The sequence below is a fragment of the Leptinotarsa decemlineata genome, unplaced genomic scaffold, assembly GCF_025532065.1.
Source record: "Leptinotarsa decemlineata unplaced genomic scaffold, Ldec_3_MD MMD2_tig00003798_RagTag_RagTag, whole genome shotgun sequence".
Taxonomy (NCBI): Eukaryota; Metazoa; Arthropoda; class Insecta; order Coleoptera; family Chrysomelidae; genus Leptinotarsa; species Leptinotarsa decemlineata.
Window position 1 is genome coordinate 2,391,756 of NW_027412596.1, and position 16,457 is coordinate 2,408,212.

Below are 16,457 nucleotides of genomic sequence, written 5' to 3' on the forward strand. Positions count from 1 at the left end.
AATAAATCGAAACTCATAGAAGGAAAAATCCTGTCACAACAATTTCATACTGGAAAAATCGAATTCGATCATAATAACAATCTGTGGAAATCACAACATGAGACCGCCCGTCGAAGGGGGTCAAATGGGGTTATGAATACAAAAATAAATCGAAACTCGTAGAAGGAAAAATCCTGTCACAACAATTTCATACTGGAAAAATCGAATTCGATCATAATAACAATCTGTGGAAATCACAACATGAGACCGCCCGTCGAAGGGGGTCAAATGGGGTTATGAATACAAAAATAAATCGAAACTCATAGAAGGAAAAATCCTGTCACAACAATTTCATGCTGGAAAAATCCAATTCGATCATAATAACAATCTGTGAAAATCACAACATGAGACCGCCCGTCGAAAGGGGTCAAATGGGGTTATGAATACAAAAATAAATCGAAACTCGTAGAAGGAAAAATCCTGTCACAATAATTTCACGTAGAAAAAATTGAATTCGATCATAATAATCATCTGTGAGAATCACAAGATGAGACAGGCCGTCGAAGGGGATGAAATGGGGATATAAATGATATTGTATTGTACTATTACAAGAAAAGAGGTATTTAGGAAAAAATGTTTCAAATAAAAATTGTAGAGAAGAAAATTTAAAACAAGTTTCATTCTCAGAATTATTTGTCTATCATGTGAATTAAGTGAGATATGGGAACTATTTCTAGTCCCATGAGATACGCGTCCTACCTTATATCGCGTTAACCGAACGCAAATTTTATTGGCTTTCTACCAGCGATCAAGTTATAGAAGATACTTGCCGTGCGTTTGCCTGAGAGAGCTTTGTTGGATTGTATTTGAATTTATTCTTGTTCACGCTGTTTTACTAGATTTTATTTTCTGTGTTTCAAATTTTAATTTTTGGTTCTTTACTCTTTTATTATGAAGAAACGTTACCTTCCCGTTGAAAAGGCTTTCGAAGCTATATCAATAGCCTTAAAAGACAAAATTCCTTCATATAACCTAAATATAGTTGAAAAAGATATTTGTCGAGAAATTGCTGATTCTCTGAAAGGAACATCATTTGGCGTTTGTAGTCGAATTCAGAGAATTGTAAATGGTAATAACAATTTCAGAAATTATTTTATGAGGAATTTTATGAATTCTCATGTTCCCACCACGAAAGTTTGTAGTACCTTGAATGAAGATAATTTGAAGAAAATGCTATTTTCAATGAACATTGATCCAGTTGAATTGTGTAATTCATATCGAAGTGATGTTTCTGTTTACGCTATACTATGTAAAAAATTTGGTATGAAAAATTCGATTAAAAATAGAAAAAGAATTAATTACATGTGGAGAATATTAAAAAAAAGAATTTTGGATGAAAATTGCGGTAATTGTAGTATAATGGACGATAATCAATTTAATGATGTTTCGATTGAATACTGTTCTACTCCAAAGAAAGAACTGAAATATTCAGTAGATTGTACCGTCGAAGGGGAAATCAAGGTACCGATTACAAACTGTGACATTGTTGAACAGAGTCAGCGTTCAGAAATGGAAAACTCGGGAAGTTCAGAGAATTGTACCGAGGTAATGCCCGGAGCAAAAGCTATAGATGGAAATCATAAAAACGTTTCACCGGAAAATTTTGAAATTCCAGAAGAACTATTGAATTTATCCAGTCCCAGGAACTGCTCTGAAATTTTACCCATAAGTTCAATCAATATCATCGGGAAATCGGTTAAAACGGCTTATAAAAGCTGCAATTTTCTAGAAGGAGTATTTGTGGTTGAGGAAAAAATCTGGAGAAAGATATTTACCGATGGAAGATTAGATGTAAAATATTATCCATATGTATTTCGAAATCGAATTGCTAAATATGTGAACAATGTTTGCATTATAGCGTTCAAATACATTAAATATCTCAAGAAAAATAATATCATTAACGTATATGGTATTTGTAAACATAATAATTATGGATGTAAAAAATTCAGATTGAATATTATTGATAGAACTGTTCAAGTGTTTAGTACATCTTCAAATTACAACCATCCATTTCATTTAACTAATCACGTGAAAGGGGTGGAAAGACGATTGATAAAGAAGAGATTATTGAATGAAAAGTCATTCTCTTACAACAAAAAAACCTTTCTGAAAGCTAACGAAAATATTTTAAATAAAGGTAAAAATCTGCAACAAATCAAATCTGATTCAACCTTGAGGAAGATAAGGTCCCAAGCAATGGCACATTTGGATCGTGACAAAGACGATCTCTTTGATTTAATATTAATGCAGAATGATCACCCAGAGTATATTAAAGAGATATGTCTCCCGTTCAGCGTAAAAATTTATAGCGTTGAACAGTTGAGTGTTTTGAAAGCACAGAATAAAAAATCGTTAGGAATCATTTATTTTGATGCAACAGGGGGAGTCGTAAGGAAACCAACATCAAATTCTAAAACGGTTTATTTGTATACAGCGGTAATCAAGATTGAGAAACCTAAAAGAATATATCCCATATTTTCTATGATTTCTTCGACACACGATTCAAATTCTATTTTCAAATTGTTGAATGACTTTAGATATTTTTGCGAAGACAACAGGTACTGGCCAGCATTTTCAGGTGTTGTAACAGACTTTTCATTCGCTAATATACATGCAATTTGTAAAGCATTCAACAGATGTACTTTGAAAGAGTATCTACATAAATGCTATGTGTTAATAGAAAAAGGTTTCACCAGTCTGGAAAATCATTGCTTGGTGGGAATCTACCTATGCTGTGCTCATTTCATGAAAATGGTTTCCAAGGATGTGAATGACCTATGCATAAATATAGACCAAAGAAATATTTTAAAAGATATTATCGCATCTGCCATTTTAATCAAAGAAATTGATAAATTTGACACATTCGTCGAAAATATTTTCATACTTTTGAATTATGAATACCGCAACGAAAAAACGGAATGTGCTTTTAGGAAACTGACACAACTGGCTAGAGAAAAAGTTGAATACGCAGTAGAAACATTTCAAGAGACATTAAAAGACGACGGCTTTAGAGTACATACTGAATATGCCGAAAAAGAAAATAAAAATGAAAGTATTTACAGTTCCAGTCCTTTTTATATTAGATTTTTGAAAAAAATCGAAACAATTATTGTCAAAGAAACAGTATTTAAAGAGAAAAACATATATTATAATAAAGAATTTTTCAGTATAATTATCACCAAATATTTGCCATTTTGTCCTTTATGGAGTGGATTATTATTGTTTGATAGGAAATCAGTCAGTAATTCAATTGTGGAAAATTATTTTGGTTCACTGAAGTATAACAAACTCGAATCTCGAAAAAATTTAAAGTGCTCGCAATTCATTAGAAAGTTGAGAGAGGACATTTTATCATTGAAAATTGAATGCGATTTAGGAATTGAAAAGTCTCGATTAACGAAATACAAGGATTGGGCTCAAGAGAAAGGATCTCGAGAGAGTTGGATGCGCAAATCTAAAAAAAGGAGTACTACTCACTTTGATGCTAGATTTTTAAGAAATCAGACTAGTAGTCAAAGTAATGAACAGAGTGTATTATTTCCGGAAGATGATCAAGAATTAGCTCAGTGTGCATACTGCGGCCACGGAATGCTTGAGGAAAAAACTTGTTGGGTGAAATGCGATCAATGTGAGCGTTGGATTCATCAATTATGTGATAACTCAGAAGGAGACCGGTCATATTCTTCAATAAATTTTATATGTAAAATATGTGAGCTCAATATTTCATTAAATAAAGAAGAAAATATTCCTGAAAATTTGTATACAAAGTGTGAAAAATTTTTGAGAAACCTATCTTTGTCGGAAGTTCAGATGAAACAACTGGAAAAAATGACACGAACTCAGAGATTATGTCCACAAAGGTTTGAAGAACGAAAAATACGGTTAACCGCTTCCAATTTCGGTCGAATTTGCAAACTAAGAAATATATTATCGTACCCAAATATAATATCAGACATAAAATCTGGAAAACAAATAAATAGAGCGGCAACAAAACACGGCATTGAATATGAACAAAAGGCAATTGCTCTTTATACAGGGTGTCCCTGGACTTCCTCTTTTCCTCTCGGGAATGTATAGATGGGGTCAAAATATCACCAGTACTTCATATAACTTTTTTTTCCTAAAATCCTTCGTTACCAAGTAACGGGCCCTCGAAGTTACAAAATGAAAAATGTTTTTCTTTGATAACTTTTCAAGTGAATATTCAAAATCATTCAAATTTTGGTAATTGACTAAACAAATGAATTCCTTCGATGAGCTTTCATGAGGGAGTCAGTTGTTTTGCTATAAAGTCAGGAACGGACTACCCCCGATGGTCCACACCCCAAAACTTTGAAATGACAGATATTTTTCAATATTTTTCAACAAATTAAGGTTACTTGGACAATTTTATGAATAAAAGTACTCGTGTGGAAAGTCGATCGGAGCAACGAGTCTTGATAAAAATGTAGTTTCACTCGACGACATCAAACCCGCTCGTCCACCATTATTTGAAATGAATAATTATCAAAGCAGAAATAATAATGATAACGTTAATTCAACAACATTTATAACAGGAATAATACAAAGTATGCTAAAATGAAGTCGTAAAAAAAAGTACAGTACCTATATGGAAGTCCAGGGACACCCTGTATAAAAGAGACCAACTCGACATATCTACCATCTGGACTCATTATCCATAGAAAATATCCGTTCATAGCTGGTTCTCCAGACGGGCTTATTGATACAGATGGTATTATAGAAGTGTCCCTGTAATTCGCGAAATGTTGACCCTTATATCCATAAATTTGATTTTTTGGAAAACAATTCATCTATAAAGTCTGAGCATAACTACCACTATCAAATTCAAGGTCTTCTGGAAATAACAGATGGATCATGGTGTGATTTGGTAATCTTCACTTTCACTAAAATAAAAATCGTGGGAGTTTATAGATCAACACACTTCTGGGAAATGATGTTTTTAAAGTGAAAGGATTTTTATTATTTTCATATGTTACCTCAACTGGTATTGCCGGAAAGGAATTTATCACCCACCGAGAAGAAATGGACTACCACAAAACCAGTTAGTTTCTTAGAAAACGGACTTGTATCCGATATAAATTATTATAAACAACTTGGCGACAATCGTGGCTACATAGTAACATCTATTTCGAAAATTGATTTTTCAATAAAAGAGATATTAGTAGAAGACTATTTAACTCTTAACGGAAGAAAATGGCTAAGTAGTTTCATAATGGATTATTGTTTGCATATTTTTAATTCGGAACAGAGATACCAGATAATTTCAGTAGCCAAATCGTCAATAATTTTTGGTGAAGAAGTACTGACAAAAAATTTTTAGACTCTGTAAATTTTCATAAAAATACAGTTATATTTCCAGTTGCGAATCACCAACACTTTATTTTATTGAAAGTATGTTTTTCCGAAAAATTAATAACTGTCATAGATCCGTTGGGAAAGGAAATATTACTTGGAGACGAATTGTTAGAACGATTTAAATATTTTCTTAGATTAAAACAACTAGAAAGTCAAAATTGGACTTATAATACATTGGTACATGTGATACAAAAGGACAGCTTCAATTGGGTGTATATGTCATATATTTTTTCATGAAAATTGCGAAGCAAAAAAGTTTATTAGAATATTTTGATGCTTCAGTATTCCGCAATGATCTGAAACTGCTTCTACTGAAAAACAGTAAACAAATGCACAATATCTGTCTTTTCTGTGGAAAAATCGTTAGCGACATACAGTTTTCATTCAAGTGTAGAACTTGTCTGAGATATATACATAAAAAATGCCTTTTAACAATTTTTGATATAAATTATGGATTGAAAATTACAGAGAAAACAATAAATGGAATGTGTGAACTGTGTAGATTATATTGATTCAAAATTTTTTAAACTGAATTTTTTTTTGAACTCATTAGGTCTACTATTTCACGAATCAAAGAGACAAGACTTCTATCAAAAAAAATTTCGAATAATATCTGATCAATGATTCATTTCATTTCAGTATTTGACAAACCTACATCTGTTGCATTCAATAACATGTTTATATCTTTATTTGGTTTTTCTAACTCTAAATTTTATTGATAGAATTTTTCTCATATTGTGATTTCCACAGATTGTTATTATGATAGGAATCGATTTTTCCAGCATGAAATTGTTGTGACAGGATTTTTCCTTCTATGAGTTTCGATTTATTTTTGTATTCATAACCCCATTTGACCCCCTTCGACGGGCGGTCTCATGTTGTGATTTCCACAGATTGTTATTATGATCGAATTCGATTTTTCCGGCATGAAATTGTCGTGACAGGATTTTTCCTTCTATGAGTTTCGATTTATTTTTGTATTCATAACCCCATTTGACCCCCTTCGACGGGCTGTCTCATATTGTGATTTCCACAGATTGTTATTATGATAGAAATTTATTTTTCTAGCATGAAATTGTTGTGACAGGATTTTTCCTTCTATGAGTTTCGATTTATTTTTGTATTCATTACCCCATTTGACCCCCTTCGACGGGCGGTCTCATGTTGTGATTTCCACAGATTGTTATTATGATCGAATTCGATTTTTCCGGCATGAAATTGTCGTGACAGGATTTTTCCTTCTATGAGTTTCGATTTATTTTTGTATTCATAACCCCATTTGACCCCCTTCGACGGGCTGTCTCATATTGTGATTTCCACAGATTGTTATTATGATAGAAATTCATTTTTCTAGCATGAAATTGTTGTGACAGGATTTTTCCTTCTATGAGTTTCGATTTATTTTTGTATTCATTACCCCATTTGACCCCCTTCGACGGGCGGTCTCATGTTGTGATTCTCACAGATTGTTATTATGATAGGAATCGATTTTTCCAGGATGAAATTGTTGTGACAGGATTTTTCCTTCTATGAGTTTCGATTTATTTTTGTATTCATAACCCCATTTGACCCCCTTCGACGGGCGGTCTCATGTTGTGATTTCCACAGATTGTTATTATGATCGAATTCGATTTTTCCGGCATGAAATTGTCGTGACAGGATTTTTCCTTCTATGAGTTTCGATTTATTTTTGTATTCATTACCCCATTTGACCCCCTTCGACGGGCGGTCTCATGTTGTGATTCTCACAGATTGTTATTATGATAGGAATCGATTTTTCCAGGATGAAATTGTTGTGACAGGATTTTTCCTTCTATGAGTTTCGATTTATTTTTGTATTCATTACCCCATTTGACCCCCTTCGACGGGCGGTCTCATGTTGTGATTTCCACAGATTGTTATTATGATCGAATTCGATTTTTCCGGCATGAAATTGTCGTGACAGGATTTTTCCTTCTATGAGTTTCGATTTATTTTTGTATTCATTACCCCATTTGACCCCCTTCGACGGGCGGTCTCATTTTGTGATTCTCACAGATTGTTATTATGATAGGAATCGATTTTTCCAGGATGAAATTGTTGTGACAGGATTTTTCCTTCTATGAGTTTCGATTTATTTTTGTATTCATTACACCATTTGACCCCCTTCGACGGGCGGTCTCATGTTGTGATTTCCACAGATTGTTATTATGATAGGAATCGATTTTTCCAGGATGAAATTGTTGTGACAGGATTTTTCCTTCTATGAGTTTCGATTTATTTTTGTATTCATAACCCCATTTGACCCCCTTCGACGGGCGGTCTCATGTTGTGATTTCCACAGATTGTTATTATGATCGAATTCGATTTTTCCGGCATGAAATTGTTGTGACAGGATTTTTCCTTCTATGAGTTTCGATTTATTTTTGTATTCATAACCCCATTTGACCCCCTTCGACGGGCGGTCTCATGTTGTGATTTCCACAGATTGTTATTTTGATCGAATTCGATTTTTCCGGCATGAAATTGTCGTGACAGGATTTTTCCTTCTATGAGTTTCGATTTATTTTTGTATTCATTACCCCATTTGACCCCCTTCGACGGGCGGTCTCATGTTGTGATTCTCACAGATTGTTATTATGATAGGAATCGATTTTTCCAGGATGAAATTGTTGTGACAGGATTTTTCCTTCTATGAGTTTCGATTTATTTTTGTATTCATTACACCATTTGACCCCCTTCCACGGGCGGTCTCATATTGTGATTTACACAGATTGTTATTATGATAGAAATTAATTTTTCTAGCATGAAATTGTTGTGACAGGATTTTTCCTTCTATGAGTTTCGATTTATTTTTGTATTCATAACCCCATTTGACCCCCTTCGACGGGCGGTCTCATGTTGTGATTTCCACAGATTGTTATTATGATCGAATTCGATTTTTCCGGCATGAAATTGTTGTGACAGGATTTTTCCTTCTATGAGTTTCGATTTATTTTTGTATTCATAACCCCATTTGACCCCCTTCGACGGGCGGTCTCATGTTGTGATTCTCACAGATTGTTATTATGATAGGAATCGATTTTTCCAGGATGAAATTGTTGTGACAGGATTTTTCCTTCTATGAGTTTCGATTTATTTTTGTATTCATAACCCCATTTGACCCCCTTCGACGGGCGGTCTCATGTTGTGATTTCCACAGATTGTTATTATGATCGAATTCGATTTTTCCGGCATGAAATTGTCGTGACAGGATTTTTCCTTCTATGAGTTTCGATTTATTTTTGTATTCATTACCCCATTTGACCCCCTTCGACGGGCGGTCTCATGTTGTGATTCTCACAGATTGTTATTATGGATAGGAATCGATTTTTCCAGGATGAAATTGTTGTGACAGGATTTTTCCTTCTATGAGTTTCGATTTATTTTTGTATTTATAACCCCATTTGACCCCCTTCGACGGGCGGTCTCATGTTGTGATTTTCACAGATTGTTATTTTGATCGAATTCGATTTTTCCGGCATGAAATTGTCGTGACAGGATTTTTCCTTCAATGAGTTTCGATTTATTTTTGTATTCATTACCCCATTTGACCCCCTTCGACGGGCGGTCTCATGTTGTGATTTCAACAGATTGTTATTATGATCGAATTCGATTTTTCAGGCATGAAATTGTCGTGACAGGATTTTTCCTTCTATGAGTTTCGATTTATTTTTGTATTCATTACATCATTTGACCCCCTTCGACGGGCGGTCCCATGTTGTGATTTCAACAGATTGTTATTATGATCGAATTCGCTTTTTCCGGCATGAAATTGTCGTGACAGGATTTTTCCTTCTATGAGTTTCGATTTATTTTTGTATTCATAACCCCATTTGACCCCCTTCGACGGGCGGTCTCATATTGTGATTTCCACAGATTGTTATTATGATTGAATTCGATTCTTTCAATATGAAATTATTTTGACAGGATATTTCCTTCCATGAGTTTCAAATTATTTTTGTATTTGTATCCCTGGGCGGTTTTATCTTTTGCTTCTCACAGTATAATATCATTTTCAAAATCGATTTTTCTAACATAAAATTATGGTGAGAGGATTTTTCCTTTTATGACTTTCGATTCAGTTTTGAATTTTATCCCCATTTGACAGGCTTTTTTTTTCTAGGAGTTTCGATTACTTTTTATAGGTATGTCTCCATGTGACCCCCTTCAATTATTTCACTATTTGAGCCCTTCTAACTGCTGGTCTCATCTACTACGTCTGATAACAAAACATGTTTTCAGTGATAGATAATTTCTTACAAATGTACTCATCCCCTATTTATAATTTTTTTTCATTCTGCTTTTTTAGTAGGCACATTCGAAAGAGTTGCCCGAGGTGTTCGTTCAGCGATAATAATAGAGCTTCTAATCATCTTTCATCTTTTTAATGTTTATTTCTCCGTAATAATTTTTCGACGTACGTCTATGTGCGCTCGGGTGTTTTCGGGATTTTGGCTGCTACCTTTTAGCTGCCAAGTTCACACCGGTAATAATAGTGACATGAATTCTCGGCCATTCGTAGAAGCAAACAAGTGAATTATTATATATACCTACAACAAATACGTAAAAAGTCCTTCCCCCCCTTAACTTTTGAAGGGAACAAGCTATCAAGGTCGGGTAAAATTCAGGTCAAAAGGTACTACTTTCACTACGTTTTGGCATAAAATGATTGTGGTCACGTGGTCTAGTGTCAAGAGGGCACCAGCAACTTTTTGTGTTAATTGAAATTCCTTCGGTTTTTTCTTCTAAATGACGGGGACGAGGGATTTTAAAACTTATAATGAAATGCTGAAACCTATAAAAACTGTCAAAAGTATCGATATGATTAACGTCAATATAAGACTGACATCGAAATGAAATACTATTTGGAGTCTCCAGCAAAATAAGTGAGGTATATAAAAGTGGAATAAAAACCACAATTTAAAATGACAATAATATGCGCACCTGTTTTACCACAAAAAATTGACTTTTCGACCAGAATCAGAAACAGAGTTATAATTCTGCTGCAATTAATAGTTAAAATAATTTATTTGTTAAATATTTGTAGCAAATTTTAAACGGCTTGGCCGATTTACACAAACACAGCGGTGTTAGATAGAGAATTAAAGGAGCCACGTGACCTCCAAGAAGCCACATGAATCCCCTTTACATAAAAAAATTGATGGTGTCCTCTTGAGACTAGGCCACGTGACAACAATCATTTTTATGCCAAAAAGTAGTACCATTTTACCTGAATTTTACCCGACCTCGATAGCTTGTTCCGTTCAAAAGTTAAGGGAGGAAGGACTTTTTACGTCGTCACTCTCTTAATTGGATACATTCATTACAGTCAACCTGCGATGTCTCTAGATCTTTAAAAAAATTGGCCTTTTAGGCATTTTTCAGTTGCGTAAAGCCATGATAGTCGAATGATGCTAGATCTTGTGAATGATTATTTGAATACGATTTGTTTGCAGTGGCATTGTCGACAGGCGTCTACTCTTTATATTTTCTCGTAGAGTGAACAGTAATGTCAAATAGTAATTCCAAGTTATTGTTCTACACTTCTCCAGAAAATTAATCATGATAACTACTTGGTAAGTTTTCAGCCTCAAATAGCACAATGAATTACTAAAAAACCGCTCCTTGAAAAAAGGTTAATTTGTGAAAAAAGTATGAAAAAATGTAGAGCAATTTGTAAAGGTGACGTGGTTAATAAAATCATTAACATTCTTATCGTTATTTGAGTAGAAAAAAAACTGGAATATGGCCTTCAATCTGATCTTTGGAGAGCCATTATTTTGGAATGAAGAGACAGCACCACGTTTTGACTTCAGAATCCTGTCCGCTGCATTTTACATGAATGAAAATAAAAATCACCAAATATTTTTCTCGTGCCAAATGGACGTGAACCATATGAAATGTTTAGAGCCTCAAATATTCATTTTAGCCCATTGGACTGTTTGATAAAATTTTGTCTCGTCACTAATTTGTGATTCAATATTGGATAGCTGTGTTTCGACCCGCTATAGGTCTCATCAGTGGTACTAGGCACTGAGGGCAACGACATCTTTTCTCACGAAGACCTCATTTGTGGGATTGACAAAGAACTAAATCCTCGAATATTCAGGACAGTTGACTCTAGCAATGCATTTGTGGTTCACTGATGAAGACCTATTATGACGGGTCGAAACAGCACTGTCTTATGCTCAATCAAAAATGCGTTGTGTTTGGGTTCTGATTTTCAAAACAAACTATAGAAGAAAAAGTTATAAAGAACTGAAAATAGAAGAGATATATGATTACTTGGTTACTATACTTAGAAAACATAGAAAATATATCTCAGTATACCAAATAGAAGTTAGAAAGCAGTCAACGCATCCTGTTCTTGAAATATTGAAAAAAAAAAGAAACAAACGAACTAGTAAAACCAGGTTCATGATCCAACATTAACATGCATGCAAATCATGGCTGATAGAGAAAATAAAATAACATGTATAGAAATAAACTGAATAACTGAAATAGATGAATCGAAATCGAATAAATCAACAGATGAACCCACCCAACCAAGAATTAAATAGAAACAGGGGACTAGTGGAGGCAAAAAATAGGTTTGATGAATGATAAAATGAGAGAAAAGAGTACAAATCGAAAAAAATATTGTCGCGGCCCAAATGGCTCGCGTCTTGGGGGTTAACTCAGATGGTAGGATTTATATAAAAATAATAATCATAGAAAATACTGAAGTTTTTCGAAATGAAGGTACAACATATCCCTCAACAATGTTACGCTTTTTTTTCAAAAATATGGTCCAACAAGCCAATAATACAAATCAAAAGATACACTTATCGAAGGTACATTTTCAGGGGTGATGAATCTGTTATATTCTGCTATATGTCCACACACTCTTGTCCCCGATTTCAAGTCGAAGTCTAATATTGCCAATCAGAATTACTGCATTATCGCTAATTGCCGAATATCATAACTATATTTAGGTGAATGAACTTTTATTGGATAGATCAATACAGTGCGGTGCACTGTGGCTATAAATTTGGAAAATTAAATATTTTCAGAAATTAGTATTTTTGTCTTTGGCTTTTGACACATCTCCACCACCCGTAAAAAGCGGACCCCGCTTTTGAAAAACTCTTCACCTAAATACTTATCTAAAACAACCTTAGTGAAATAATGAAGTTAACATGTTTGAAGTTATTAGTGCAAAATGCTATATGATATACCCTGTATATCCTATATATAAGAAAAATGAACTGAATGTAGTGAGAGAATCAATGGAAAAAAAATTAAGAAAAAAATTATAGTTCTTACCTAAACTCGTAGATATAAACAAAAAAGTAAAATACTTCACATCAATAATGTAATGAATCTGAAGCAGGCCCTGACCGATATCTCAGCGACCAAACATATGACTCATCGCGAAAAGAATGCGGTCGACGAACCGCAACGACAATTCTAGATGAGTGCCGAAATAACGAGAGAGATCTGCAGTGATCGTGGCCGCTATATAAAGCCGGCCTCCCGTCCCTAGAGGGAGTCAGTCTGTACCGAAAAAGTGAATCGTTCGAACTGTAAAAATAAATTAGGCGTTAGTTGCTAAGTGGTGTATATAAATTAGTTGTGATAGTGAAGTATTGCTAAAATGAATTTGTTCAAGACAGTTAATTCTAAAATTCGTTACAATTGGTGTGAGAAGTGGGATTTTTAAAATAAATTTGTGAACGCTTGGTGGACAATCTTTTTATTACAGTGAAATTGACTATATAAAACTTTCGCGCAGATAGACTGGTGATTCATTGTGTTCCGCGAAGTGGACAGTACCGGACGACGGAAAAATAAACTGATAGACCTTTCTCGCGAAAAATAGACTTGTGAAAATAAATAAGTGTTTCGGACTTCATTAAATAAGTGGACATATTCAGTTTTGAGTAAAATAGACAGTAAGAAATAAAATGTATTCAAGAAAAGTGCGCCTAGTGTACTTGAAAGTCGCCGAATTGAAGCAAGAATTGGAGGAGAGAGAACTAGATTCTTCCGGAAAAAAATCAGTACTGCAGAATAGACTATGGGATAACTTAATTGAATCAGGAGAAGATCCCGAAACATATTTATTCGAAGTTTCTGGGGGTGATTTGAGTTCAATAATGAGCAAACTCGAGGAAAACACCAAATCGCTGAAAGATGAACTTCAACAAAATTCGAAGAGTTTGAAAGATGAACTTCAACAAAATTCGAAGTGCCTGGAGGAAAAACTTCTGGAAAACTCGAAGAGTTTGAAAGACAAGCTTCTGGAAAATTCAAAAAGTTTGGAAGATAAATTTCTAGAGAATTCGAATAGCTTGAAGGAAGAATTTCTTGAGAATGCAGAAGGTTTGAAAAAAGAGCTTTGTAGTGTGGCGAGCCTACTCGAAGGAAGGATAGGAACCATTGAGACAGAGATAGATAAAATCAGGAAGGGAATGACCACAGAAGTAGAGGAAATCAAAAGCGGAGTTCAGGCAGAAATCAGCGAGATAAAGGAAACAATTAGCAAGTTGCAAAACCAAATCGTTCATTCTGCCCACCCCACAGAAACGGTTACTGAAAACTCAATTCCAGAACTGAAATATGTCAAACTCAGTTCTGAACCAGGAAAGCTATCCATGAAGACGCCCCTGTTCGACGGAAAAACTCCTTGGGCAAATTATCGTCGACAATTTGAAGCTGCGGCCAGAGCGAATGGATGGAATGCAGGAGAAAAGGCGGTAGCATTAACATTGGCGTTGCGTGGAGAAGCAACGAATATTCTGCAAACCCTCACGGCCCAAGAACAGGAAGACTATGACCAACTCATAAAGCATCTTGAGCTGCGGTATGGACAGGCCCACCTAGAGCACGTTTACCACTCACAGCTGAAAAACCGCTGCCAGAAATTAGGAGAATCCCTACAGGAGTTTGAAGCCGACATAGTTCTATTGGTCCGTCTGGCATATCCTGTCACACCCGAAAATGTAATGGAGCGGTTAGCAGTTCAGGCATTCTTGGATGGACTTCGCGACCAAGAAACAAGGCAGGCCTTGACGCTAGCTCGTCTCAAAAATCTCGTGAATGCACTGGCAAGAGCTCTGGAGTTTGAGGCTGTAAAACAATCCTGCAAGGGCCAGAGCCAAGTTCAAACTATGAAGGAAGATGGACAGGGTTCTGCTGATATTGAGGCCACTATTAGAAAGGTGATAAAAGGAGTTTTGTCTGAAAGAAAACAAATAAGATGCTGGAACCAAAATCAAATCAATAAAACCAGAGAGGTTCCATGATAAAGGGCATTCGTCAGCCTGTATCCAGCAAGCCCCCGTAAAAAATACAGATGCCCTGTCACAGAGACCATGCCCCGATGACTGCTCACATTGCCGACGAGCAGAAGAGAAGGAAGCAGCCATTTGTAGAACTAGAGCTGTAGACGATAACTGGAAGGATGATGAGATCAAGGAAGACCAAGAAGAAGACCCAGATCTTGGTTTAGTCATCGGATGGAAGAAAAGTAACCGAAAACCATCATGGCAGGAGGTAGCTGGTTATTCGCCAGCGATTAAGTCCTACTGGGCACAATGGAACTCCCTTACCTTGGAAAACGGGGTCCTGAAGCGTGTGTTGGAGTCTGAAGACGATGGAGAAGAAAGGCGCCAGGCAGTGGTACCCAGGAACAGACGACAGGAGGTGCTCAAAGAAATAACGGTTTTACTGGGTTATTTGTCAAGCCGACGTCAAGGAATGGTCCAGAAAATGTGCTGTATGTGCTACCAGTAACGGACCTCGGATACGACCGAAAGCTCCAATGCGCCAGTGTAATGTGGGTAGTCCATTTGAGAGAATCGCCATCGACATCGCCGGCCCGTTCCCAGAGTCCGACCATGGGAACAAATACATCCTGGTAGCCATGGACTACTTCAGCAAGTGGGCAGAAGCCTATGCCCTGCCCAACCAGGAAGCCTTCACCATCGCTGACGTCCTGGTAAAGGAATGGATATGTCAATTCGGTGTCCCATTGGAGCTGCATTCGGACCAGGGCAGAAATTTTGAGTCCAACCTGTTCCAAGAAATATGTAAACTGTTGGACATTCGAAAGACCAGAACCACAGCCTTACATCCACAGTCCGATGAAATGGTTGAACGAATGAATGAGACTATAAACCGCCACTTGTCCAAGGTAGTCTCTGACCATCAAAGAGACTGAGACTAATACCTCCACCTGTTCTTGCTGGCTTATCGTTCGGCAGTGCACGAGTCAACCGGTCAAACCCCTGCCAATATTATAATGGGCCGAGAGCTGCGGCTTCCTTGCGACCTGAAATTTGGGACGCCGCCAGAACAAGACACTGCGGGAGAAGACTATGTCAGCAAGCTTCGGCAGAGAATGGACGACATCCATGAACGAGTCCGTCTGAACATCCGGAGTGCCAGCGATAGGATGAAGAAGGCCTATGACATCAAGACGAATGCTGGAGAATTCGAAATCGGGGACCTAGTTTGGCTGTACAACCCTAAATAACGCCGTGATTTATCACCGAAGTTGCGGAACTCGTGGGAAGGTCCGTACAAAATCATGAAAAAGATTAATGAGCCACGAGGCCTTTTCAAAGTTTCAGTTGATTACGCACTAGCTCACTGTGTGGCAGAGGATCTCCAAATGCCCAAGGGTATCGCTGTGGTATTCAACAAGAAATTCGGTCAGCTTCAAATATTACGAAAACAGGATCCAGAAGTCGGAGGAGTGCTACAGTTGAAGAAGGGTCAGAGAAACATCTTCTACTTGGTGACCAAAAAGTATTCTCGAGACAAACCGTCCTATGAAAATGTCTGGAGGAGTCTTACTAGACTGAAGGTGACGATGCTCGACCAGAATCTCGTGGACTTGGCAATTCCGAAATTAGCCTCTGGGCTCGACAGGCTTGACTGGAGAATTGTGAGAAGCATGTTGGAAACGATCTTCAGATCCAGCGGCATCCAGATTTCGGTGTGCGGTAACCATCTTCCACGACCGAGTATAAAGA